We start from the raw sequence: 27,339 nt of genomic DNA, 5'->3' as shown, positions 1-27,339 counted from the left end.
CTTTGGTCCTTGTCTTTGGCCCTTCACACAGACCTCAGCCTGCACCACGCTCCCTTTCCCTCACCACATTCCAGACATGATCACCTTCTTTTTCCTTCTCCAACACATCAAGCTCCTTCTTGCCTACAGATGTTTGCATTTGCTGTCCTCTCTACCTGGAAGACCCTTCCCCCGTCTCCTTCTTATCTTTCAGATCTTGGCTCAATAATCACCTGCTCAGAGACACTTCCCTGACCTCACTTACCTGAATCACTCCTCCACCTCCACCCGGTTATTCACCATTATATTGCCCTGAGACTTTTCGTTAGAGTACTATTATAATAAAGGTATCCTCTTTGGTGTTTATTTGTTCACTGTTAGCTCTCTACCCCTTCTAGAATATAAGTTTCATGAAGAGGAAGCTTTATCTGTTTTTTGCACTCTTAAACATCCAGGACCTAGGCAATGCCTAGCACATAGCAGGAGCTAAATAAACATTCAATGAACAAATGAATGAATGAAATGTCCAGTGTTCCTCAGAAGAAAGGTACAGCTTCTCCAGAGAAGCTATGGAATGTCCAACTTGTTATTTAGAGGGTTTGAAGAGCATTGAAGGCTTCTAATAACCTGGCACTCTGCTTAGTGTGCAGGTATTTTGAGAACCTGCCTGGCTTTGGGTGGAATGGGAGAAATAATCCAAACACAGAATTGCCTATGTGTATTTAAATGCTTAGATATGTTTAGCGTCTAGGGAATAATAATAGTTACAATTTTGTGAGTATCTTCCCTCTCCAGGAATGTGTATAACATATTCTCACATCAGTCCCCACAGCACCCCTATGAGGTAGAGATTATCCCTATTTTAGAGATGAAAAGATTGAGTCTCAAGTGGTTTCCCAAAACATATGGAACAAATAATGATTAGAGTTGAAACTTGAACCTTTTCTGTCTCATCTATCTGGAAAGTTTATGCTTTTAACCTCATCTTGGTTTAAGAACCCAAAACATCAATACAATGAAGATAATGAGCCCATGGTTGCTCATAGATATGATATTGCAAGAAAAAAAACACATTTGTGGGGTGTTATTTGTAGCAATTGTTTTCCAACCCCTTCATACCCATTCTAGACAAGTACTTTTTTGCAGGATAGTAATACAACCACTTCAATTTTTTTGTGGGTTCTTCTGGGTTTTCACATATTGCCCCCATCCATTCCAAGTAATGAAAACACAACTATTTGAGATTTAGCACTCGAACTGCTCTTTGTTCAGAGTGACAAATGTCTTATATTTTTCAAAGCTATAAGCTGAGTTTTTCCTTTTTTGATAGTGAACTTATACCAAAATCAAGGCTGAAAAGACTAATGTTCTAAGAGTAAAATGTACAATTCCTAATTTCTCTAGCCTATAATAATGGCTATATCAGCAGTACTGCCACTCAAAGAAAGCTATGAAAACAACAGGATGTTTTAGAGAAAATCCAAGAAAGAAATAATTTATTATCTTCCAACCCTCAGACAGATATTTTTCTTTTATCTTGATGCCTGACATTTCTTTCTTAATATATCTACCATGTAGATGGCTCTCTCTGCATCTTTTTTCCCCCTTTTCTTCTCTCTTAGAACTCGTCACTAGAGTATCTACCTATTAAGCTCTTAGTCCCTCCCCTGCCTTTTAATCCTCCCCCCACCCTCGATTTCTATATGAAGTGCACCAGCTCTTCCCTTAATTTTTTTTCTTCTGTGAGATGAGCTCCCAAGTTCTTACTTCTTTCTGCTTAACTTTGTGTGAAAATGCAAGGGTTTAAGATTTACGGCTCTGCTTAAAAGGCTCTCTTCCTCCCTATTCTGGGGCTTGACTACTGAGCAAAGAATCCCCCAGCTGAAATCACAGCAGAAGAGGGGTTTTGAAAACATATCCATAGCTCCCAGTTCAATCACAAAAGCAACTTTTGAACTTGTCGCATTATGGTGGCGAAGGAGTTTCCACAGCCTGATTCATATGTCTAAGGACACTTTCAGCAGTTTCCATGATGTATTAGCCAAACAACTGGATTTAATAAGAACCTTTTCATAATAGGGAGAGCCTGTGTGCACACGGACTTACTCTCTCAGGCCAGTTGAGAATAGCCAGTGTTGATGTCACAGAACAAGTCCCCACTCCTGGGTAAAGTAACTAAAAGGCAGAGGAAATACAATGTTGAAGAGCAGCAAGAAATGATATATACTGTTCATTAAGAGCGTGGGCCCTGCAATCCCAGTTTTACCGCAGAAGAGTCTGTGTGATCTTGAGCAAGTTAACTTCTCTAAGCCTCAATTACCTCATCTGTAAAATGAGGCTATTCCTGGTACCTACCTCAGTTTTCTATGAATGTTTGATGAATAGTACAAAAAGCACCTAATTAACACACATGGCACCATGCTTGATAAATAGTTTCTATTATTATTATTATTGTTTTTATTTGCTAAAGCATCACTGAACCAGGCAACTTCTCATGATAGCAAAGTAGAGTTTGGGCCAATGAGTATATTGTCAGGTTTCCCTCCTGGATAATCCAAGCTTTATACCAGATGATATAAATAGAAAAGAAGAAAAATAATAAACAAAGAATTTTTTAAATGTGCTTCTAATATAAATGGTCTAAAAGCAGAAAAGAAAAAAATAAAAACAACAGAGAAAACAGATGTCATGAATTTGGAAAAGACTCATCCATGAGTTCTTCAAAATTCTTTCCTCTAGGGAGAAGAATCTCCCCCAGACAAGACAGGTAATGGCTAGCCTCAAAATACTAAAAGAAAATGCAAAATTCTGGCCTGGGCATTGACTAGCAGTCTCCAGGTCGTGTTGTTGACCTGTCTGCCAAGTTTCTGCTGGTGGAGCCACTGAAAGAGGGATCCTAAGGAAGACACACATATGCTTTCAATCCTAAATGCATGCACATTCAAGGGAATGCCCTGGAGAGAGGGGCTAACATCATCAACCTTACCACACTGGTACTTGCAATGGCTGATATTCTGACCCTCTGGCCACCAACTATCCAGACAGGGATGTCTCCCTTTCTCAGAGTAGGAGTAACCTCACAGAAAGGTTGTTCCAATGGCCCATAGTTCATAGCAGACAAAACAAATTCAGATGTGTGGTAGAATGGGGCCAATTCTAATACCAAGACCATGGTTAGGCTGCCTGCCACTTCATTGATTTTAAGTCTAGTTTATTGGGGCCAGAAAATTCAACAGCTTCTACATCCTAAAACATGAGATGCCAGCAATCGTCAGATCTCCTTAAAATGAGCTTTTGTGTTGACTCTTTTTAGCTGGAGCTGAAAGGAGAGAGCACCTGTGAATTGTTCATGGGCTTCAGTAATTGTTGAATAAAGGTTTCCTTAGTATGTGCTTAAAAATTTCACCTGTGTGGGAAAGGGCACCAGCCAGGTGCCTCATTTACCTAAAATCCAACTATTCTCCTCCCTATGGAAATGCAATTGTTCTCTAAAATACCAATGACTTTGTTTTATTCTTGTGAAGTATCTTTTTCACTGATAATAACTTCCAAAGAGTTCAAATATCTGAAATCATCAGAGTGAAAGTTATATAATGGCCTTTTTTCCCCTCTTTATGAAATAGCTGCTTAAAAGTCATAATACAGCCCAAGTCCAGCTACATTGCAAACAACACAAAACAAAGTTCCTTGCTTCTTTCACTCGCTTCATCTAGCGACTGACATAGTGAGAGTAATAGCACTGACCCGGTGCCTGGCGAACGTTTCTCCTTTTATAACTACTTGAGCGTGGCAGGCTCTTCCTATTAACTACATTACATCATCATTATCAAAGACGAAAGGAAATTAATTTTGTTTTTCAAGGTCTTGGCAATAAGTCGGTTCTTTACTTCATCAGACATCTGCTGTTTTTCTACGTGTGTCATTTGTGAAGCTGAGTTTTCCTTATGACTTTATTCTCATAACAATTTATCACGCAACAGTGTTTACCAGAGAAGTTGGGCCGATGGATTTTTCTCTCTCCAAACAAAAAGTGTAACATTAACTTAAAGCCAATATCATCATCTATATTTCATTCTCAAATAGTTTTCTGGGCTTTAAAAGAAAAAAAAGCCAACAAGCCTGTCAAGAAAAAATAACCACTTACGGTCTCTGGTTGAAATGTATTGCCAACGCTCCTTGACTTTGTTTTAACAGATGGGTCTTTATCAGCAAATTCTGTGGGCAGCTCACCAACTTCCCTTAGGAATGGAGGCATGCTTCCATTTGCTTCGGCTCTTATCTGTTCACTTACAGCCACATTTGACCACAAAATTCTAGGTTTTTTTTTTTTTTCATGTATTCATACAAAGGAGAAACTACAGAGAATCTTCTGTTCTCCAATAATTAGTAATTCCTGGGCTGATTGATAGTCTCTTAGCCTGATTTCACATCTGTTAAAAAAAAAAAAAAAATTGGTGGTTCACATGGATACATTGACTTTACTAATACTCTGTGCACGATTCCCTCACCTCATGTAATAAGGGCCCCCGAGAAACCTCTTCACAATATGTATTTTGATGAGTAACCTGTTGGGGTTTAACTCATCTTTTTCTTCCTCAATCTCTTCTTCTTCCTCTCCCTTCTTCCAAATGCTAGCTAACTCCTAGAAGCCTTCGTTCTTTGAGTCAACACTGGAACAAAATTCACAGGAAGCTATTGTTTCAGATGAGAGTCATCCGCTCTAGAATAGGGTGTACGGAGAATCTACAAACCGACTTCAAGGAATATTAGAGAAAACCTCTACTTGCCACATGCTTCATATATGGACCTGTGTTTTAATGTTTATGTTTTTTTATTAAGGAGATCTGTGCCAAAAACAGAGATGAATGATGACTCTTAAAATTTTATTTTACCCTGAAAATTGCTTTCACCTTTTCTTGTTGCAATTTGACATAATCATTTCCACAAGAATCAAATCCCTAGGCCTCAGTTTCTCTAAACCTATAAAATGAGAAGTTTGAACGAGACCCAAAGTGGAGCACTCATGAGAAACACCTGGAAAACTGGTTAAATATGCAGATTCCTGAGCTCCACTCCCAACAATTCTGAGTCTGAAGTTTTGGACCCAGCAAAACTCCATTTCAGACTCACTTCTGCTTAGTCTAAAGCGGGCAGTCCACAGGCCAGGCTCTGAGAGTACTGATCTGATGAATTCTAAGGTGCTGCTGCTTCCAATAGTCTGAGACTATATAAAAACTTCAGCTGGAGATTAGCTGATTATCCAGGCAAACCTTATGTTTATTGACAAACCTCTCTCTCTCAGCATCTCTAGTCCTTGTGTACTTTGTGAGCAAGGCAAGCCCTGCTCCAAGGTAAGTGTGAGGTCCGGTGGAGGTGGGGAGGCAGCACTGCCCTCCAAATCCCGAGCAAATCAGCCCAGCCCAGCCCAGCCCAAGGGCTCCTCCCAACCTGCAGGACAGGGGCCTCCTCAAAATGCTACATGACCTTTTTGCTCAAAGTGCATTCCCAAATAGCAGACACTTGCATCTTCAAGGTTAAGTGCAGAAACCTTTCCTTTTAAAGGCAAGTAGTGACCTTTGGATCTCTGATTTTTTAATTTAGTATATGACAAGTCTTCTCCATTAGCACAAAGTCTTCTCCATTAGGGTGTCGTGGGAATGAAGTTAGAAAACAGATTACGACCCATGAGACAAATGAACCACAACTGAGCGTAGGTTGTCTCCCAACCACTCATCCTAACCCCAGGCCTCATCAATGCAAACCAGGGGAAGTGCGCAGCTGGAGTGACCTAGTCACGCAGAGACACAGCACTCACATGTGCTGATGGAAGTTTTGGGGTGCTGTGTGGACATGAGTCCAGCTTATGAGTACATTAAAGTCAGAGAAATAGGCTTGATCATAACTTCTCTAGTAACTACTTGTGTGACCTTGGTCAGGTTACTTCACTTCTCTGTTTCCCCACTGTTTCTCAGTTTCCCCTGTATGTAAAATAAGGCTCACAGTTATTCCAGACATTAACTGAGTGCAAGAGTGGGCCAGTAACTATATAGTAAGCTCAAGCAGTGGGTGAAACAGGCAAAAATCCCTGTCCTCAGGAGGAACACAGACAGGAGACAAAGAAATAGAGACTACAGGGTCATGTAATGGTCAATTGATCCATGCTATAAAGAAAAATAAAGTAGGGTGAGGAGCTAGAGAGTGCTGGGAGGCTATTTCAGAAAAGGTGATCAGGGAAGCCCTCCCTAAGGAGGAGACATTCGAACAGAGGGTAGAATAAAGAGCAGAAGGAGCATCATCATATCCAGGCAAAAGTCAACCAGGCAGAAGCAGAGTGCAGGTGCAAAGCCCCTGAGGCAGGAACATTTGAGGAATGATCAAGTGACAGCAAAGAGGCCAGTGTGACTTGAGGAAAGGGAGTGATGGGGAAAGTGGTAGGAAATGAGGTCAAAGCCAGATCATAAAAGGCCTAAAAGAGAGCACTTTGGTTCTCATTCTATGGTGATGAGAAGCCATTAAAAGGTCTGAGCAGCACAGACTGATGTATGTTTCAAAGAACCACTTCAGTTGCAGTTTGAAGAGGAGACTACAAAGGGAGCCCATCAATCAGGATAAGCTAGATCATGCTGCTGTAATAAATAACCACAAACTCTGAGTGGCTTATAAAAGCCAAGGTTCTTTCCACTCACACTCCCCATCCACTGTAAGTTGGCTGGGGTTCTGCCCCACCCTGGAACCTGGGGATGGAGCAGCCTCTATTTGAATCATTGCAGATCACCATGACAGAGAGTAGACAGCACAGCAACTCATGCATGGGCCCTAAAGCATCAACCTGGAAGTGACACGCGTCACTTCCACTCACATTTCATTTCATTGGCCAAAGCAAATCACCTGACGGCATCTGACTTCAGAGGCAGTGGGAGAATACAACCTGCCATGTGCCTGCAAAATGGAATATTGTGTGAACAGCACTAATACCACAGAGACCAGAGGGAAGCAGAGAAACCTATTATGAGGTTATTAAAGTAATCCAGGCAATCAGTGAGAACAGTTTAGACTGGGTGGTCACAGGGGAAGGTGTTGGGAAACAGATGCAGAAGATATTTTGAAGGCAGAGACAACAAGATTTGCTGATGGATTGAATGTGGAATAATCATAATCACCTCATAGTGGATGTATTTTGGTGCAGATTAAATGAGATGATGTATATAAAGTTCTCACACAGTGCACAGTGCACTATAAACTTCAATAAGTAGTGATTATTCTTGCTTTAGTTCTAGATTGAAGAGGTGTTTATAACAGAAGAGTTTAATTTTGGATCATTCTATTTTCCAAGATATATAGTTGCTTTACCCTCATATCACTATGTGCATCACACACACACACACACACACACACACGCAGATTTTCCAAAAATAATAATAGTGGTTATTAATTATCAACTTGCTTCTAAACAGTCTTCCCTCCTAGGAAACTTTCTAATAATGAATTGATTTTCCTACCAACTTCAGGGAAGTTTTTATTCCTCCAGACACACATTTGGGACCCAGAAAGTAGACTGCATAAAAGTCAGGAAGCCCCCAGCCTTTCCACTCAGATGTTGTAGATTAATAGTCATTTGATTTGGGAATGTGAAATGAACTGATAAGAAAAGCCATACGTACCAATGACATTCAGGAATGAAAACTGACAGATCACCTGCTTTAGAAGATTTGATTCTTCAGATTTTAAGAAGGGGGGGAAAAGACCTTTAAGTGACATTTGCTCTCTTATGGCTTACATTAAACAATTTAATATATAACATGAGGGAGAGAACATGATATAAACAATATATCCAGGAGAAAAAATAAATGACCTCAGTCCCAAAAGACACTGTTATGCACTGGTACTATTCGTGTACACTATAAGGAATGATGTATCAGTTTTACGTCTAATCAGTATCTTCATATATCACTGTCGGTTCCTGGAGTGCATTACACTATCTTGAGATGCGTGCTCACATTTTACATTAATGTGGAAAGTATCCATCTGTTATCAGCAGAACTTAATTCTATACTGAAAAATGAGGTGTCTGCTTGGTACACTTCTATTTTAAGGTTTAAAGTCATTGAAAAACCAAATCTAAAAAGAGAACTTTGGGACTAAACTATGCTGTTTTTTATAACATGGATGTTGAGAGGCAATGGTTTGTTGGGTGTCTGACTCAAGGCATCACCTATGTTTTGGGTGCCTCTAGTTTCCAACCCCATTTCAGGGCCACTGTGGAGGCATCCCATCATCTGTTCTTCATCAAAACTTCTAGATCTAGCATCTGCTTTAGTCTGAATGTTTGTGTCCCCCCAAAATTCATATGTTGAAACCTAATCCCTAACATCATGGTACCAAGAGGTAGGGCCTTTGGAAAGTGATTGAGTCATAAAGATAGAGCCCTTATGACTGGGATTAGTGCCATTAACAAAAGAGAGCTTGAAGAGCTGCCCTGCCCCTTCTGCCATATGAGGCTACAGTGAAAAAAGGCGTCCACCTAAAGGAAGAGGGCCCTTGCTAGACATCAAATATGCCAGCACCTTGATCTTGGACTTCTCAGCCTCCATAACTGTGAGAAAAAAATGTCTAGTGTTTCATAGCTACCTAGTTCATGGTAATTCTGTTAAAACAACCCAGACTACGATAGCATCTATTGATGATTCTTACCAGAAGTAATTTCATTATGGCCAGTCGCAAAATGATGACTTTTCCAACTGTAGCACTCCTTACACATTTACCAATAGGTACTTGGTATTCCACCATAAGCAAGAGATGTCCTGTCTTCTCTACTGATTTCCCTGTCTATTTATTGCCAGTATAGACTCATGACTTCTCTCTTCTTCAATGGTTTATAATTCATATTGTCTTTAAGTGCTCAAATTATCTCTGACTTGACCAGTGAGAATCCTTGCAAGCTGCTTCCTGTGTCCTAGTGATACATTCTATCTTTTTCTTTTATCATTTTCTTTATTTCTGCTATAAGAAGATATTTCAGGTTCATTTTGTACCTTCCTTGCCTCAGCCTGAGGATCAGTCATTTCTCCAAGGAGCCCTGGTTCCCTTTATTGGGGAATGATACCAGAGACCAAGATCTTGGTGTTAGATGTGCTCATTGCTGCTGGACTTTCATTGCCTCTTGGCCTTTTCAGTGGATAGAGCTGGGAAATATGCATATATCTGTATCTATACACAATACTCATACACACACGATTCTGAATCCACACCAATGCCTCTAATTCCAATCAGTTCCTACAGGGTTATTTCTTGACTTACAGGTTTGTACCTCTCTTATTCCACGATGACAACTCTTGTTCCCAACAATATGAACTAATCTGTTCATTACTCAATCCTGTAATACACCTAAAATAGTCTCAGAATGGTTTCTCCCAAAAGCAACCCTGCTATGAAGAGTTCAGGACTTGGTTATTCTCATCTCACCGCCCTGTCCAAGACAGCATGGATAGAATTGAATATCACGTTCATAAGTTATTCCAATCAGGTTTTTTTCACCTTGGTGTTGTTATTCATTTGAAATACAGTGGGGTTCGTTTGCTTCCATTTTCTTCTGGTTTGGGGATGCTTTTTTGCTTTCTCCTAATTGCCAGTTTCATTTTATTGTTTGAATATGTAGTACATTAACATGCTTCTGAAAGTCAAAACTCTGTGAAAGGCCATACTCAGAGAAATTTACACTATGTTTTACTCCTGTTTTTAAACAAGTAGTATGCCTTTTCTGTCAAAAAATGATCAAACGAAGAAAGAAGGAGAGAAGAACTAATGCCAATAGGCAAGAAAGAGGAGGAGGGTTTCATATCATTAGGAGCTGGCTCTAGACCAGGTTCTGTCAAGCACAGGGTGGGGACATCAGGATGTGAAAAGGGTTATGGATGAGCTCTAGATTCCAGGCTGCCATGCCTAGGGGACTAGAGGTGCTCCTTTGCAGAATGTAGCTCACAGGGGCAGAAACTGCCTTGGACAGAAAGACAGTGGATTTCGGTTTTGACACGTCCTGTATTCTAGTGCAGCTTATCTTCCGGAAAGCCAGAAGAAGCCATACTAAATGAAAGGAGAAAAGGGAATAGCAGCAGCAGGAAACATGGGAAGGGCCAAGGAAAGCACACAGCAGATGAACACTTGGAATTTGTCCTTTGAACCTTGATATTTCTTCTCTTTATTAACTGTCCCATGACCATAGCCACAAACGCAGCATCCCCCGAAGCCTGTGGTCCTTTCTCACCATCAGCCCCTCAGTGGGTCCTTTATAGGAGCACAGGGTTTAGTGGCTTTGGAATCTCATCGACCTTACCTCAAATTCCACCACTTTCAGCTAGGTGACCTTGTGCAAATCAGTTCATCTTTCTAAGCTTCAGTTTCTCTTCTGTAAAATGGAGAGATAACATATAACCTGCTTTGCCTGGCTATTGTGGGGATTGTGGGTTAATATAAGGTAAGTGCCCAACACAACACCTGATGAGGAGAAGGCACTCAGTAAATAACCGATATTTTATTTTTTTCACTTAGCCTCAGATAATCAAGAGTCCATCTCGCTCACACTCTAATATTAGCTATGCAATACTCTACTGCAGTGGTTCTCAACTTTGGCCACGCATTCAAATCAACTGGGGAGCTTTAAAAAAATACCAAGACTCAGACCTCATCGCCAAGAGAGTCCGATTTATTTAGTCTGGGGTGGAACTTGGCATTGGTATTTTTTTAAAAAAGCTCCAAGGTGATTTTAAGCAGAGTTCAGAACCAATGTTCTCTTCACATGCTAAATCCGAAGAGGGGCTCTCCTAGGTTATACTCCCTCTTGACCCTTCTGACAGCACTTTAGAGTAGAAATAGATTGCTTAAATTGTTCTTTTTTTTCACCCAAACATCCAAAGCATATAGCAATATGTTATTCTTCGGGAAGTTCTTTTCTGAGAAACATAAATACCACCTTCCCCACAGGAAGAAAGGAATGTTCCTCCCCACCCAAAAGAAACCTGCTCCTTTCTTACCCACCCAGGCAGGCTAGAAAGCAAAATACAATTGGAGCTTGGTCAGCATAAACTCAGCCCGGAGGAGAGGAGCCAGTAAGAAACACGTCTTTCCGTGGGCACAATCCAAGCCAGTCCTGACCAGCGAGGGACCCAGAGGCTGGGGGCACTCCCAGAGGGCAGCGCCATTTCTGCTCATTGAACAAATCATACTTCATGGCTGTTGTCAGCCTCTTGGAAAGCCCCATGAGCCACTGCACTGCAGTTATGCCACCCACGTGCAGCAACCCTACATGTGCACATGCAAAAAAGCAAGGAGTTAGTTTAAAAACTCTGGTCTGCAGGAAGAAGGGGAATAAATAACCATAAACCAAGGCAAAATGTTCATGAATAGCTGAGGCCTGGTGGGGATGGGGGTGGATGAAGACCTTAGTGTGGACAGGTCCCAGCCATTGCCTCTCAGCCAGCTGCTTCCTGTAAAACCAGAAAAAGAAACAGTTCTTGAGAACAGCTCATGGCTTTATGATCAATTTATTTTTTTATTTTGCAAACTTTTATTAATCTAAGATATTTGATTTCCATTGTTTACCAGGTTAGTAGTAGTTTGATAAGTGGGTTCTAGGAAATACCTTCCCTGAGGCCTAGATCCCCAAATTCCATCTAGTAAGTAGATTTGCTGTCTTCAGTTACCAAACTGTCCTCCAAGGACACGGAAGCCTACAGACCTTCAATATCTAAAGGTGTTGGGCAGAGCATCTAAAAGGACAGTGGTTAGAATGGAGGTGCCAATGCTGTACTTGGTTATGAGTTATATATTTTTAGAACATTAAAGGGATCTTGAGCCAGGGCAGTCTGGCCCCAGAGTGTCTTTGACCATTCTTGATGTGCTCAGGCGGCCCAGTCCAACAGTATCTTTATAAGATGGAGGGTCCCAGGACCAGCTGCCTAGCACAGGTCGAAACCCTGGGACACCCACCACATCTGAGCCATGGCTGCTGCCCACGTGCAACCTCTGACAGCACGGACCTGGGGTCCTTGGTGATCCAAAGGCTGTGGGAACAACTCCACCACCTCAGCCCCTCCCTCCACTCCTCAATTCTTTTCTCACCCCTGCTTGGAGTAGTAGGGAACGGTAATCATCCTTTTTGTTCCCACCAGATCTCAGAAAAACTCCAGGGCACCAGATGGAGAATGAAAAAGCAGGAAATAAATAATTGTAAAGACAAACAGGAGACTAAGGGTTTGGCCATCCATGTGAACAAGAATTATGACCCTTCTGCAAACCTACCTTTATTTACTACTTGGCTGTAATTTGCTTTAAGATAGTGCAGCATGTGGAGGGGGCACTGTGTGTGTGTGTGTGTGTGTGTGTGTGTGTGTGTGTGTGTAATTGGGTTTCAGTTATAAGTCTGGACTGCCCAGTCTCAAGAAAGCATTCTACTCAAGAATGCACAGACCTGCAGTGGTCAGCAGGAGTCCTCATTAGGAAACCCATAGTCCAGAGGCAGCTACTACAAATGTTTCTAATCCATATCTCAATCAAACTTAAGGCTTGCAAATTAACATATGCAATGCCAGAAATAGGCTGTTGTGTTTTTTTAATAGTAGCCAGTTTACTAGAATAATGAATGTTTGAAATAGGTTCTCACTGGTAAAATTTCAAGTACATAGTATGTATGGAATAACAACAAATACAGACCCTCCCCACTCTTACATGAATTAAGTTTGAGATTCTAGGTCCAGCCCACACATAAAAGGGAGGGATTATAAAAAGGTATGGGCACCAGGAGATGGGCATGATTGGGGGGCATCTCAAAGTCTGATTGCCTTCTTTTTCCAGCTGTGGATCCTGGAGGATTCTGGTTTCCTGGGCCAGTTATAAGAGTAAAGAAATCCTGCCTCTGGAATCTTGGCATTTGCCTCGAATAACCTTTTACATAAAATGGTGATCAGAGCACCATCCACAGAACATCACTCAATCCTGAACTCCTTGGTCAATTCCTCTTTTTCCAGAGTGTTCCTCTCTTTCTCTTCCAGTAAAATGAGCCAAACTGGTGTCCTGGATGCTCAATGCATAAAGTATGCCTGGAAAATACATTTGACCTGAGATGTTAGTGTTAATGAGGCTTACAACACTCTCCTTCACAGGAAACATATTTGAATTTTTTTTTTTACTTTTTTTTTAATATGCTTTAAGTTCTAGGGTACATGTGCACAACGTGCAGGTTTGTTACATATGTATACATGTGCCATGTTGGTGTGCTGCACCCATTAACTCGTCATTTACGTTAGGTATATCTCCTAATGCTATCCCTGCCCCCTCCCCCCACCCCACAATAGGCCCCAGTGTGTGATGTTCCCCTTCCTGTGTCCAAGTGATCTCATTGTTCAGTTCCCACCTATGAGTGAGAACATGCAGTGTTTGGTTTTCTGTTCTTGCGATAGTTTGCTGAGAATGATGGTTTCCAGCTGCATCCATGTTCCTACAAAGGACACGAACTCATCCTTTTTTATGGCTGCATAGTATTCCCTGGTGTATATGTGTCACATTTTCTTAATCCAGTCTGTCACTGATGGACATTTGGGTTGATTCCAAGTCTTTGCTATTGTGAATAGTGCTGCAGTAAACATACGTGTGCATGTGTCTTTATAGCAGCATGACTTATAATCCTTTGGGTATATACCCAGTAATAGGACGGCTGGTAGCCTCTGGTGAAAACACCTCCCTGGGAAGCTGTTTGGAAGATGCTATGGAATGCAGAACTTTGATGCAGAAGGGGACCTTAAAGATTAGAGAGTCCAGTTTCCTTCCTTCTACAGCAGAGTAGAAAATAGAGTCTCAAGGACCTACATGACAACTGACCTACCCAGGCTCACATAGTGAGATTTGCAGAGATCTTTACAACCAATCTCTCTCTCTGTCTCTCTCTTTCTCTCTTTGTCTTTCTCTCTCAAATAAATAAATAAAAGGGCAGACTTTTTGTCACCCTAAAAATGGGTCTAGAGGTGGCAGTATTAGAAGCAGAAGCAGAGAAGAGTTATCAGTACCAGAGCCAAGGCTTAAAGCTGATTATATATGTTTGTTGGTTGTTCTCAACACCTAGGTCTTTCAGCCTATTCTGGTAGTTCCAAAGCCTGCATTATTCAACTGTCCTTCTGGCTCTTCTCCCCTCCACTTCACCCAGCCCTGTTCCCTCAGGCTGATCACCCCAGTCCCTCAGCAGTGCATAAGGAGGGGCCACAACAACTCTTACTCTAAAGATGACTGTCCTCTCAGGATGACATCCAGAGCTGAGAGTCAGACCCAAGCACCAAGAGCCAGGGTGTCCAATCCTCTGGACGAACTGCACAAGACCCTCTGAACTAAATTGCCTTGGAAGGCAGGCTTCACTCCTTGACTTCGTGTACAAGAAAATGTCATTGGTATTTGATATTTGAGCAAAACAAAGATATCCATGACACATGAACTGATTAGGCAACTTCCTCATTAGAGGGAAGCAAGTTTTTGAGAGATCCCAGGCAGAGGGCTTCCAGTTCCATCCGAGTGTTAGCTCACCACCACTCAACACTGGTGTAAAGAACCCAGTTCTGAAGTCACTCCCTGAAACGAAGGCTTCTTAGTTCATCTCATCAGGGCCAAGGGAAGGGCAGCTATCTTTACAGACAAGAGTCCCATCTTTGGAAGCTGGTTTCAAAAGGCACACATTTCTTAACATTGTCCTATTCGTTGGATTTGACTTGTGCAGCATAATGTTTCCTGAGCCTTAAAAAAGGAAGCGAAATCCAAGTTTAATGGGGACAGGCCTGGTCTATGTTGGAATGCATGTTTGCACATTCCCCATCCACAATCTTCTAATGGCAAAATGACTTCAACCAGCCTTTTATGTAGCTTAAGCCATCTCTCAAACGCTTGTCACTTTTGGCCTCCTGACTTTCAGGTTTGGCTAGAGGGTGTGGAGGACTGAGTAAGATTTCCACTAGGGCTGGAGGTAGGGAAATCTGAGTCGCCACTGCCTCAGATCCGCCCTTCTTTGCAGCTCTGCGCTCATGCCCTGTCACATTTCCTGAAAGAGTCTTGGCAGACCCATGAGTAGGCGTGTACTGGTTAGTGGTACCCTTTAATTGCCCTTTTATGTACCCCGACAAGATGAGGCACTTCCTGTCTTGCCACAAGCCATGCCCCCAGGTCAAACATCTCCCCTCACATTTTGTTCATCAAAGACTAAGAGAAAATGATCATGCAGCATTCACACGGAGATGACATCAAAGATCCAACTGAACTGAACCTGATGAAGGCCTCCCAGGGGCTGTGGAACAGAGGAAGAACTCCTTACAAGGAGGCCCCCATCACCGTACATCTGGGCTGCTCTCCACTGCCAGTGAGGACACCCGCATGCATGCACATGTGGATCTGAGCCAGATGGCGCACAGGAGGTTTGAGGCTTCCCTCCTAAATGTCTGCCATAATGGTTTAGATAAGGAAAATCCCTGATAATAGAAATGTCCCTATGAGACCTTTTTAAAATCCCTGGCATCCTTATCTAATAGCTTCTATTACCCATTCTTTTAAAAACCAACAACAACAACAACAACAACAAAAGAAGGATTTATTATCATGATACAAAATTTATTCTCAATCTAATTTATTTCCCATCATCTAGGGCAAGAATGCAGCTGGGTGTCGGGATTGTCTAGAACTGTGCTGTAGTACCCATTCTTTATTTATTCAGCAAATATTTATTGAGTGCCTACTTTGGGCCAGACATAAGAAAATGCTAAGTATTACTTAACTCTTTCACTGGTGGAAAAACCACAATGCAGGCTTCCATTCCAGGCTGCAATCTATGAGGATAAGGGTATGCAGACATTATCACATTCTTTTTTCATTGAAGCTCCACATATAGATACAAAAGAACACAAATTGTAGGCATGCATCTCAATAAATTTTCCAGCTATACACTCCCATGCAACCAACACCCAGATCAAGAAGAAGCACATTGGGTCGGGTGCAGTGGCTCACGCCTGTAATCCCAGAACTTTGGGAGGGCGAGATGGGCAGATCACTTGAGGTCAGGAGTTAGAGACCAGCCTGGCCAACATGGCAAAACCCCATCTCTACTAAAAATACAAAAGTTAGCTGCGTGTGGTGGCACATGCCTGTAATCACAGCTAGTCGGGAGGCTGAGGCAGGAGAATCACTTGAACCCAGGAGGTTGAGGCTACAGTGAGCTGAGATCGCACCACTGCACTCCAGCTTGGGCAACAGAGCGAGACTCTTCCTCAAAAAAAAAAAGAAGCAGCACCTCACACCACCACCAGCACCCCCACCCCCAGAAACCTAGTTTGGATGTCCCTCCAGTCACTATCCCCCACCAAAAGCAGCCGCTATCCTGACTTGTAACATCATAGGTAAGTTTTACCTATTTTCAAACATCGTATACATGGAATCATTGTATGTACTCTTGCACATCTGGCTTCCTGTACTATTACAGTATTACTATTACTATTGCTGCATTACTATTACCGTATTCCTGTAATATTACTTCCTGTAATATTTTGTTTGTGAGATGCAACCATGTTGTTTCACGTAGTTACAATTTGTTTATTCCCTTTGCTGCATAACATTCTGTTGTGTGATTATAACACAACGTATTTATCCATCCTGCTGTTGATGAGCATTTGAGTAGTGTTCGGTGTGGGGCTATTACACACACTGCTGCTTTGGACATTCTTTTACAAGCCCTCTGGTGAACCCGTACACACGTTTCTCTTGGTTATATACATAGAAGGGGTCATAGGCTCTCTCAAATAATAAAGATTTGAAAAAGCTTGGAGAAGTACATTATAAATCTGATTCTTGCTGCTGTAGTACCTATGCCTCCACCTTGATCCAACCAATTCCTTCTCATTTCTTTCTTTCTAATTCAGTCCCATTATCTGATGTGGGTATGCGGAACAAGTTTGGGTGGTGACTTCTGTTCTAGTGGGGAAACTCACTGAAGACTCAGGCTGTGGCCAAGGAAGCTGAGCTGGTCAGCAGCAGGCAACCTTGGAATGTAACCACAACATGCCCCTAGGGCAAAGCTGACAGGTCTGCACAGGAAATTGAGAAAGCATTCAGTGGGAGGCTTCTGAAATCACTGCCACTGCTTTGTGCTAGCTCCGAATTTCTGACTTGCTCTGGAAAGGCTTCCAGTGCCTTGCTGTGAGCCCCGGTGACTAGCCCCAGGCATCCTATGCACACCACTGCTGCTTGGATGGGCAGAATTCACCCAATGCCAAGGGGACCTAACACTGAGTTGGTCTATTCCAAAGGGTAAGGCCACCCTGGGCCACTCTGCCAGTATCCAGGATGGCTCCCCACATGCCCCATTCCAGCAACACCCTGTAAGTTTTGGGTGTGTTGCCTCCTGTAAAGAACTGGAAGGAATTTCCACTAACTGAGATCTTCCAAAGTGCTAGACAGTGGACTAGATTCTTTTGCTTATATGACTTCATCAAATATTCACATCCTTACCCTCCACCTGCATGTAGTAGGTATGATTCTGTTTTACAGATGAGGAAACTGATATGGTTTGGTTGTGCCTCCACCCAAATCTCATCTTGAATTGTAGCTCCCATAATTCCCACATGTTTCCCCACGTGTTTCTCCCATAATTCCCATGTGTTCTGGTGATAGTGAGTAAGTCTCATGAGAGCTGATGTTTTTATAAAGGGTTTCCCCTTTCACTTGGCTCTTATTCTCTCTTGCCAGCCACCATGTAAGACGTGCCTTTCACCTTCTGCCATGTTTATGAGGCCTCCTTAGCCACGTGGAACTCTGAGTCCATTAAACTTATTTTTCTTGATAAATTGCCCAGTCTTGGGTATGTCTTGATCAGCAGCATGAAAAGCGACTAATACAGAAACAAAGATTGCTAGAAGTTACTCACCTGCCCAATATCATAAAGCTTATACACAGTAGAGCAAGGAATTGAACCTAAATCTAAACTCAGCTGTTTTTTCCAGTACAACTGGAATCTCAATGTAAGCCTAAATAAAATATATCTGAAAATCAGCAAGGGTAGTTAGTGGAAAGACTATGGAAATAAGAAGTGGGAAATTAGGGTATTGTTCCATTCCAGTTTACCACCACCTAACTGGAACATCCAGGCAAGGGCCACTCAACTTTCAGGGTAATCAGGTTTTTAGCTGAAAATAAAAAGGTGCATATTACCCACAAACCATACATCCATAATGACAGGGACCATGTCTTTTTTCCCTGACCATAGTGTCTCCAGCACCCACCATAGTATCTGGCCCCGGATAGGCACTCCATAAGTGATGAACGGATGCATGGGAATGCATGTCAGACTCACCCACTAGCTATTTTAAAATGCACATCCCAAAGCCAACCCCATAAATCCTGGCAAGTATGGCCCAATCCTATACATTTTTTTTAAAAAGAAGAAAACCTCTCTAGGCAGTTCTGATTCAGACCCATGGTATGAAGTCGCAGCTCTAAAATTCTATTATCCTATTAAATCAGCTGTATAAATAATCTACTGCTAGGCTCAACATAAATTTATTTATTCAATTTTACATAGTTCCCTCTTAATTAGGACAAATAGGTAATGCCTGCTATAGATTTTTTCAAATCACTGAGAATTTTCTCTCATTTCTTTCTTTGTCTTCAGCTAATGTGTCCCCTTTTGTTCCCTTTGACTGCTGTATTCTTCTCCCAGTTGCTTTTAAGAGTCTATTTTTTCAATTGAACCAGTTAGATTTGAGACCATCAAATCTATAGGGATATGTGATACCCAAATAAATTAGAAATTAAATTATTTAATTAGTTAAATAATGCCTTATTTTGACCAAATTCTTGTGTGCTGGTTCCCAAGTGTTTTCTTTTGTCTTCTTCTAAAATTCGATGGGAAGGACTGAGAAGTTTGTCTTTTTCAACCCTCAGTAGTTATTTCCTATCAAAAAAAAAAAAAAAAAAAAAAAAAACAAGAAAAGAAAAAAAAAAAAGAAAGGAAAACTAAATTGAATCGACATCTCAAATAAGTCAAATGTCCCAGTAGCCTACAAATAAACATTGCTGGCCTGTTTTTGTCTTAGGAGGAGCAAAACTAGCTAATACTAGTTTTCTTCTGTATTTTCTCAGTATAGATGTTACCCTAAGTACGTATGCCAGACTGCAATGAAATCAGACTTACTCTAGTGACTTCTTTAAACATGTGCTGATGCTTTTCCAGAGCTGCAGTTTAAGAACCTTCACTCTTCTCCTCACCTGAGAAACACTGGCCACCCCTGTTAGAGGGAGGTTTGCAACCCTGCAGCCTTGCTCTCAATGTTTCCTACACACCCATGTTCAAGGCCCTAATCAAGAAGTCCAGGCCAATAGCAGGCTATTCAGTGATCTCCCTTGTCCCCTCCAGTCCCTGCCACAAGGTCCTCTGCAGCTTTTCCACTTGGGTGTTGCTTAAATAAGTGAAGAGGGCAAGAGAAAGAAAGAGTTTACTGGCTTCCTTGCCAACCAGGCCCTCCCTTCCAAGACCGCACGGCCCCAGTTTCTCTGTTTCCTCTTATGTTTAATTTTCTTTGGCCCAGGTTTTCCTCAATGGTTTTCTTTTCGCATTTTATCACCATAAATTAATTAAAATGTTTCTGGCGCTGAGTTCACATCTGATCATCTTGGCAGGATCCCCTTACACAGATGGCGAGTAGATAAAGAGCAATCCAAGCATCCAAGAACAAGAACAGCCCACATAGGGAGCCGGGCGAGAGACTTCCAGAGGAGCAGAGCCTGCTTTAAAAAATAGCCACTAGGCTGAATGCAACGGTTGGGGCTCCCACAGTGCCGGGGCAGGCTGAAGGGCCCCTCAAGCGTCACCAGAGTGGACGCTGAGGCTGAGGAGGCGCTGAGAGTGAGGGCTGCTAGCACTTTGTCACCTATCAGTTGGATTGTGTGCTGGGGGGCAGGGAGGAAGGAAAAGATTCTCTTGGAACTTTTTGTATTCCTCCACTGTTTCCCCAAACCCCGCAAAAGAGAGCTTGTTACCAGTCAGTAGAACAAGAAGAAGTTGCTCTACCTTTACTCCCTCTTTACCCTTCAAATTCGGGAAGCTCGGGTGGGCTACACAGGTGTTGGAAGATGGGGGAGGAAAGTGGGGCTGCTGGGAATTGGAAGAAGTAATGATCGATATTGACTGAGAACCTGGTATGGGGTAGACACTACGCTACACCCTAGGAATATAATGAAGAGCAAGGCAAACATGGTCCTTGTCCTCATGGGGTGTCTAACCCAGCAACACAGACAGATATTAAATACCAAATATCTGGAAGTGGAAAAAAAGAGACCATATGCTCAGAATTTGAAATACAGTCTTGTCATTGACGAGAAGGGCATTGCAGAGACAGACAAGAGTACCCACCACCCAGAGACTGAGACCTCCATACCCCAGAGGCTGGCTGCCTCAGAATTACTCCAAAGAGCCCTGAGCACCACTCAGAGAAAGGCTTTGGGGTCCAGACACTCAGATGGGGAAGAGGACACCTTGTGATACTCAGTAAGGGCAGGGAAGCAGAACCATGGTCATACACAAGTAAACTTCCAGAAGGCTATTTGCAAGGAGAACTAAAAACCTATTGAGACTTTAACCTTTCTTTTTCCAAAACTACTGACATATAATACTGTCTTTTTACAGAGGGCTGCTCTCTTCATCAGAATTAGTAAGCAAAATAAACAATATGTGAAAAGTGCCATGAACGAAATGAACAGGATGCTGTGCTGAAGAATAAGGGAGGTTGTGATCGCTTTAGGTAGGGCAATCCAGACAGACCTCCCTGAGTGATGACATTTAAACTGAAAGATGGTAAGGATCCCAGGACCTCACATTTAAAATGCACCATCAGAACTAATGCAATTCGACCAGCCGAAATCAGCCGCAGGCCTCAAGCAAAGCCCCACTCTGGGAGTCCAGGGAAAATAAACAAAAACACGGAGTTGCTGTCCTCCCACAGCTTATGGCCTCCTGGAGCCGTGGAGGCCTGGAAGCCTGGGATCTGGTCACAGTTTCTGGTGGCCTGGTGATGTATTCACTGAAAATCAGTGAGGTCTGTTGTCTCCTAGAGCAAAGCGTGAACGTCTTTCCAGTTGATGCCACCCTCCACCAGGGAGGAAGGAAATGCGGCTCACACCATTTGCTTCCCTCTTTGGTCTCCATACATGCCAAGCCTAGCAGTCAACAACTGCTCTCCCGAGACCTTTTAGTAAGGGGAAGAAAAACTTCCTGGAGGCCTCATGGTCCCTGTCTGCCTCCACTTCCGTCATTCCTTCCCTCTCAGCATCACTGGGTCACTTTTGCATTTACACACATGCATCATGCCATCTCGGCATGTCACTGTGCATCTCCTGTCATCTTGTGTCCAGGTTTTGTGTCCAGGCTTCACCCTGCCCGGATTCCAACCAGCTCTGACAAGACTGTAAGCTGCTTAGGAATGAGAACTGAGTTGTGTACTTATTTTTTTTTTTTCTTGGCACTTAGTATGTGCTTGATTAACCCAATGAATTGAATTTAAAAGTTAACATGAATATGTATCTCATTTCCAAATTGTTAAAGCATCAAAAACTGTTTTACCATCCCTGAATTTTATCTTACAGATTTACTTTAGATATCCTGAAAGAAGTGATAGATGCAGGAGACAGATAAGGGGGAGGGTCCCCAGAGAATCTCCGATTCACCTGAGCACCAGAACAAGGTGGAGCCATAAGAAGTCACGCCTTGTGCAGGGGTGAGAGGCCTGGCCTCTTTGGCTCGTGTGTGATGACCTGGAATCCATCTGAGGTGGGGGCCTGTTAGCAGGACCCCCTCTCACTTTGCTGAGAGTTTTTTTTCTTTTCGCCCAATAAATTTCGCTCTACCAACCCTTCAATGTGTCCACATTCCTAATGTTCCCCGGTTGTGTGGCAAAAACCCAGTTTTAGCTGAACTAAGGAGCAAAAATTCTGCAATGGAAGGAAGAAGGAGGAAAAGCACTGCCCGTAAGTCCCCATTGGGCTTTACTACTATTATATTTTCTCTATTATTCTAATGTGATGCACAAAATCCATCCTAAAACAGTGACAAACATATATATATACACACACACACACACACACATAAAACAAATACACACATACACACACTAATTTATTTGAAAAGCCTTTCTGTATAAATTTTTTTCAAGGGTGGGATAATTTTTTTCATGATGGGATACAAGAACAAAAAATGCTTTAAATATTTAATGTCACCAAGTATTCCTCGTTTTTCTGTCCTTTGTTTAAGTTCCTAGAGCCCTGTACCCCACTCTCCCAGCACTGCTAAACTCGGAGAAATGCAAAGCAGATTAAACCATGAAACAATACGTTAGAGAGTTCTGAAGCCCTGAAAACCTCAAAGATACAGGGTCAAGGGAGTGCTGTTATTTTTGTATTCATTTACATTTGTCTCCGATTTTGAAACAATTCACATTGTTTTCGTCTTGTCCTTGCACAGCTACAGCAACTAAGCAGAGCTGAAGAGAGTTCTTCCTCAGAGACTAGGATCTGAGTGAAAGTCCAGTGTGGGAGCTGCTTGTCCTATGACTGGCCTGGGAGCAATTGAAACCTTCGGGGAAAATGGACTTCCACCACCTCTGATGGTCTGGGCTTTAGGGTTGACACTTAGAAAACTACATGGAGTGCTCTGTGCTTCGAAAAGGACATTTTTGCAGACACACCTAACTCTGTGCATCTTACAGCATCGGGATGTTGAGCTGTGAGCCTTTCCTGACCCTCAGTCTCACACACTCTCTTCGGGGTTTAGCCACCTTCTTTACTATAGTTCACATTTTCTATATTTAAAGGTTTAGGAAGTGAGACAAGAGAGACATGAAAAGAATCTAGTTTAAAACAAATAATTTGAATAAAAGCAACCATAGTTTAAGGTTTTCAGATATGCTTTTCATGTAAGTATCATAAGCATCTGACAGAGTAAGCAATTAGTATTCTCTTTTGAAAATTAAAAAAGGAAACAGAAAAATCCATTATCTTTTTGTTTTATTTTTCTAAACTGCTTCAGAAAGAAGAGTCCATTAACTTGCCTTTAGTTCACTGGACTCTTTGAAGGTAAAGCTTTGAACCTAAGTTGAACCTTCCAACCCCGACGTAGAGACATCCGCTAACACATGGCCTGCTGCTTGGACTATATACACATGGACAAAAAAAATCCAGTTTTTAAATGAGCAAGAAAGCTAACGCAGAAGCAGAAGGGACTCGTGTACAGCCCGTGGGTTTGTTTCAGAACCCGTGAGACGCTCTGGATCCACATCCAGGCCTCTCAATTCTCTTTCCTGCCGCCCCATCCTCTGAGGCTAGAGCCCATCCCTTGTCTTCGTAGACTCCACCCATGTGCACAATTGATGTTGAAGACATTTCAGACAACTCTGAATTTCTCACCAAGGAGGCCGGGTGCCTTGGCTCACCCCTGTAATCCCAGGACTTTGGGAGGCCGAGGCAGGCAGACCCCTTGAGCACAGGAGTTCAAGACCAGCCTGGGCAACATGATGAAACCCCATCTCTACAAAAGACACAAACATTAGCTGGGTCTAGTGTGCACCTGTAGTCTCACTCAGGGGGCTGAGGTAGGAGCATCACTTGACCCCATGGGGTGAAGGTTGCAGTGAGCTGTGATCGTGCCACTGCATGGGTGACACAGTGAGACTCTGCCTCAAAAAAAAAAAAAAAAAAATCTCACCAAGGATGAGAATACCAAGCAACCAGGCTCAGTCAAAAAAGTTTGCCTGTTAGTCTTTTTTTATGTTTAAATTTTGGCATAAATCTGGAAGCCATAGTCAATTACTGGTAAGTTCTGACTCAAATTGTGCTGACTCCCTGCACTGAGCTAAGACAGAAAACTATCTTGTCACAGTTTATATAAAATAGTAGGTATCTCTATTCCATAGAAATACAACTCTCTTTAGATATAGTCCCCACCTGAGGATATCAGATATATGCCAAGAACCAGCCGGCTACTTTTTCTTCTGAAAAAAAAAAAAAAACAAACTTTTTTTTCTGGTCTTTGTTGGGCAGATGGGGGTGGGAGGAGAATGAAAAACCAAACTCCCAGTTCACATCTGGAAGCCAGGCCGCTGAACCAGTTCAGCTCAGATAACTTGTCAACTGGTCACAGTCTATGAGATCAGAAACAATACTTTTCAACTAAAACATTTTTCTCAGGGTAAATTTTCATGACAGTCCACAGATATTGGAGTCAGGTTTGCAGTTGTGGTTAGAAAGAGGAGTAGGAAAGCCGCCTGTCTCCGCTTCTTAGGGTTATGTGCTAGAAACAATGTCTGGCATTTGGTCTCCATGCGCTGATCAGTATGAGTGACACCCAGCAGCCTCCTCATCAGGGAAGAGGTAAGTATTGGGAGGCTCTTGCTCTTTGCAATAATCTGATAAAAAGCACTGGCTCCCTGCCCCACACCCAGTAACCACAACCTTTCTCCCTGTGCCTCCCAAAAGAAAAGACAGGTCTCAGAGCATAGAATGTCCCATTTCAATGAAGCTGTATAAGAGACTAGGTCTCATTCTGTGCATCCACAATGACCTGGAAACTGGGCATGAAGACACTCAAAGGGGTAAAGGAAAATACCTCCCCTCCACTCCCCATAAAACTGCTTATAAAGAAAACAGAAGTAATTGTGGAAAAAAATGCTTAAAAACCTAGAGGGCTCTATTAAAATGAGCCTCACATGGATTCTAGTTTAAGTTTCCAAGACTCAGGCAAGAAATATTCATGTTTAAAATCTTTCTTACCCAAGATACTTGGTATAGCCAGTATAATTGTCCAGAAACCTAAACAACCTCATCTAGGGGACTAGTGGCTTCTTTTTAATTCTAATTTACTGCAAAAACTGCATTAAAATAGCAACAAAGGAAATTAGAAAAGAGAAAATTTCCCCATTCCCACCATGAACCATGAACTTGCTTTTAATCTCATCATTTTCCTTCCAGCTCTTGTCCATGGGCCAAGGTGATTTTTTCTTTTTTCTTTTTTTTTTTTTTTTTTTTGAGATAGAGTCTTGCTCTGTCATCTAGGCTGGAGTGCAGTGGCATGATCTCAGCTCACTGCAAGCTCTGCCTCCTGGGTTCATGCCATTCTCCTGCCTCAACCTCCCCAGTAGCAGAGTAGCAGGCGCCCACCACCACGCCTGGCTAATTTTTTGTATTTTTAGTAGAGATGGGGTTTCACTGTGTTATCCAGGATGGTCTCGATCTCCTGACCTCGTGATCTGCCCACCTCAGCCTCCCAAAGTGCTGGGATTACAGGTGTGAGCCTGGCCAAGGTGATTTTTACATAGCAAATAAGTGTCTCCCTAATCTTATTGTAAAAAAAATATTTGCCAAGTAACTTTGAATATGCCAAAATCCCATAGTGATCAATCTAACCACACTCTGAGCTACATCTTCCAGTTAGACCTATATTAAGCCACTCTTTTTTTTTTTTTCCTAAAGATTCCTATTTGTGTGAAAGCAAGCCACTCCCAAGCAGATGTGAATAGCACCCAAATACCCAATATGACAGAGCTGGACCATTAACTGCCCGTATAAATCATGTACCAGCTATGCCAAGTATCTCCCAATATATGCACCAGCTATATTTGCCCCTCCACATCCTCTGTTCACCTTTCTCCTCCCTGTTTTGTACCCAGGAAGGCTGCCCTGCCTGAACTGAGACTTGGGCCCCTTTACCCCCTGGCTTCCAGCTGAGTTCAGCCAATGGGAGGCATCAGCAGGAGACCAGAGGGCAAGAGGAGAATGAGATCAAGATATTTATTCCCCTCGCTTCTTTCCTCCTGGGTCTCAATGGAGTGGATATATTCTTCTGAAAGCCACAGATCCTCAACTCCAACTACAGCTACAGCTCTCAGGGCTCAGTAGCTACTCACTCCTGTAAGCTTTCCACAGTTTCTGCTTCCCTTAACCACACCCACAGCTTTGTGATTAAGCCCTTCCCCTGCTCACGAGGGTGAGGCAGAACCACACTCCATGCCAGCTACAAGGTGTTGATTCTTAGATGGCCCCATACTTGACATTATCCCAGATCCGCTCTCCTTCAGTCAGGGGAATAAACCAATAGTGGACATCTAGAAATTACTTCAACTCAGCTCCCCTAGCATGAAGGCAAAGTACTGTTACCCTGCAAGGTCTTCAGGAAATGTATAAAACTTGTTCTCTATGGTTTATCTTCTGACTGCTCTATTTACCTGATGCAGAATGAATCATTTCTTCACACCTAAGGGTTTTTTTTTTAAGTATCTATTCAGCCTGTTTCCAGAAATGCTGTCCAGTAAATAATCTTTTAAAAAATACTTTCTCTGATTGGACGTGGTGACTTACACCTGTAATCCTAGCACTTTGGGAGGCCAAGGCCAGTGGATTGCCTGAGCTCAGGAGTTTGAGATCAGCCTGGGCAACACATTGAAACCCTGTCTTTACTAAAATACAAAAAAAATTAGCTGGGTGTGGTGGTGCACACCTGTAATCCTGCCTGTATCTCAGCTCTGGAGGCTGAGGCAGAAGAATCGCTTAAACCTGGGAGGCAGAGGTTGCAATGAGCTGAGATTGCGCCACTGCACTCCAGCCTGGGCAACAGAGCAAGAATCCATCTCAAAAAAAAAAAAAAAGAAAAAGAAAAAAAAAAAACAACCTTTTTTTTAAGAAGTCAAGAAATGATTCCTCCAGTAATCTTTTGGGTATGAAATAAAATATATTAATTTATTATTATTATTTTTGAGACGGAGTCTCACTCTATCACCCAGGCTAGAGTGCAATGGTGCAATCTCAGCTCACTGCAACCTCTGCCTCCCCTGTTCAAGTGATTCTCCTGCCTCAGCCTCCTGAGTAGCTGGGACTACAGGTGCTCACCACCACACCCAGCTATAGTGGAGACAGGGTTTTGCCATGTTGGCCAGGCTGGCCTCAAACTCCTGACCTCAGGTGATCTGCCCGCCTCAGCCTCCCAAAGTGCTGGGATTACAGGCATGAGCCACCAGACCCAGCCTTAATTTCTTATATCATTAGTCCAGGGTAGTGGGGTTGAGGGGAGAGAGCATGGAAACAGGTGAATTTGCGGAATTAAACAAGGAGAGGAAAAGAGCCACAGAAAATGCAGGCTGGTGGTAAGCGGCTAACAGTATGTGCTGAGAAAAAGGCTTCAGCACTCAGGAACTTCTATTCCTAGAGATGTCAAACGAAATAACTCTAAGCAAGCCACTTAGCATTCCTTTAAGTCAGTAAGATTCTTTTTGGTTCATTCATCTGTAAAATGAGAACAAATTCCACTTA

This window comes from Mandrillus leucophaeus, unplaced genomic scaffold (assembly GCF_000951045.1).
Source record: "Mandrillus leucophaeus isolate KB7577 unplaced genomic scaffold, Mleu.le_1.0 Scaffold60, whole genome shotgun sequence".
NCBI lineage: Eukaryota > Metazoa > Chordata > Mammalia > Primates > Cercopithecidae > Mandrillus > Mandrillus leucophaeus.
Note: the sequence above shows the minus strand (reverse complement) of the source record.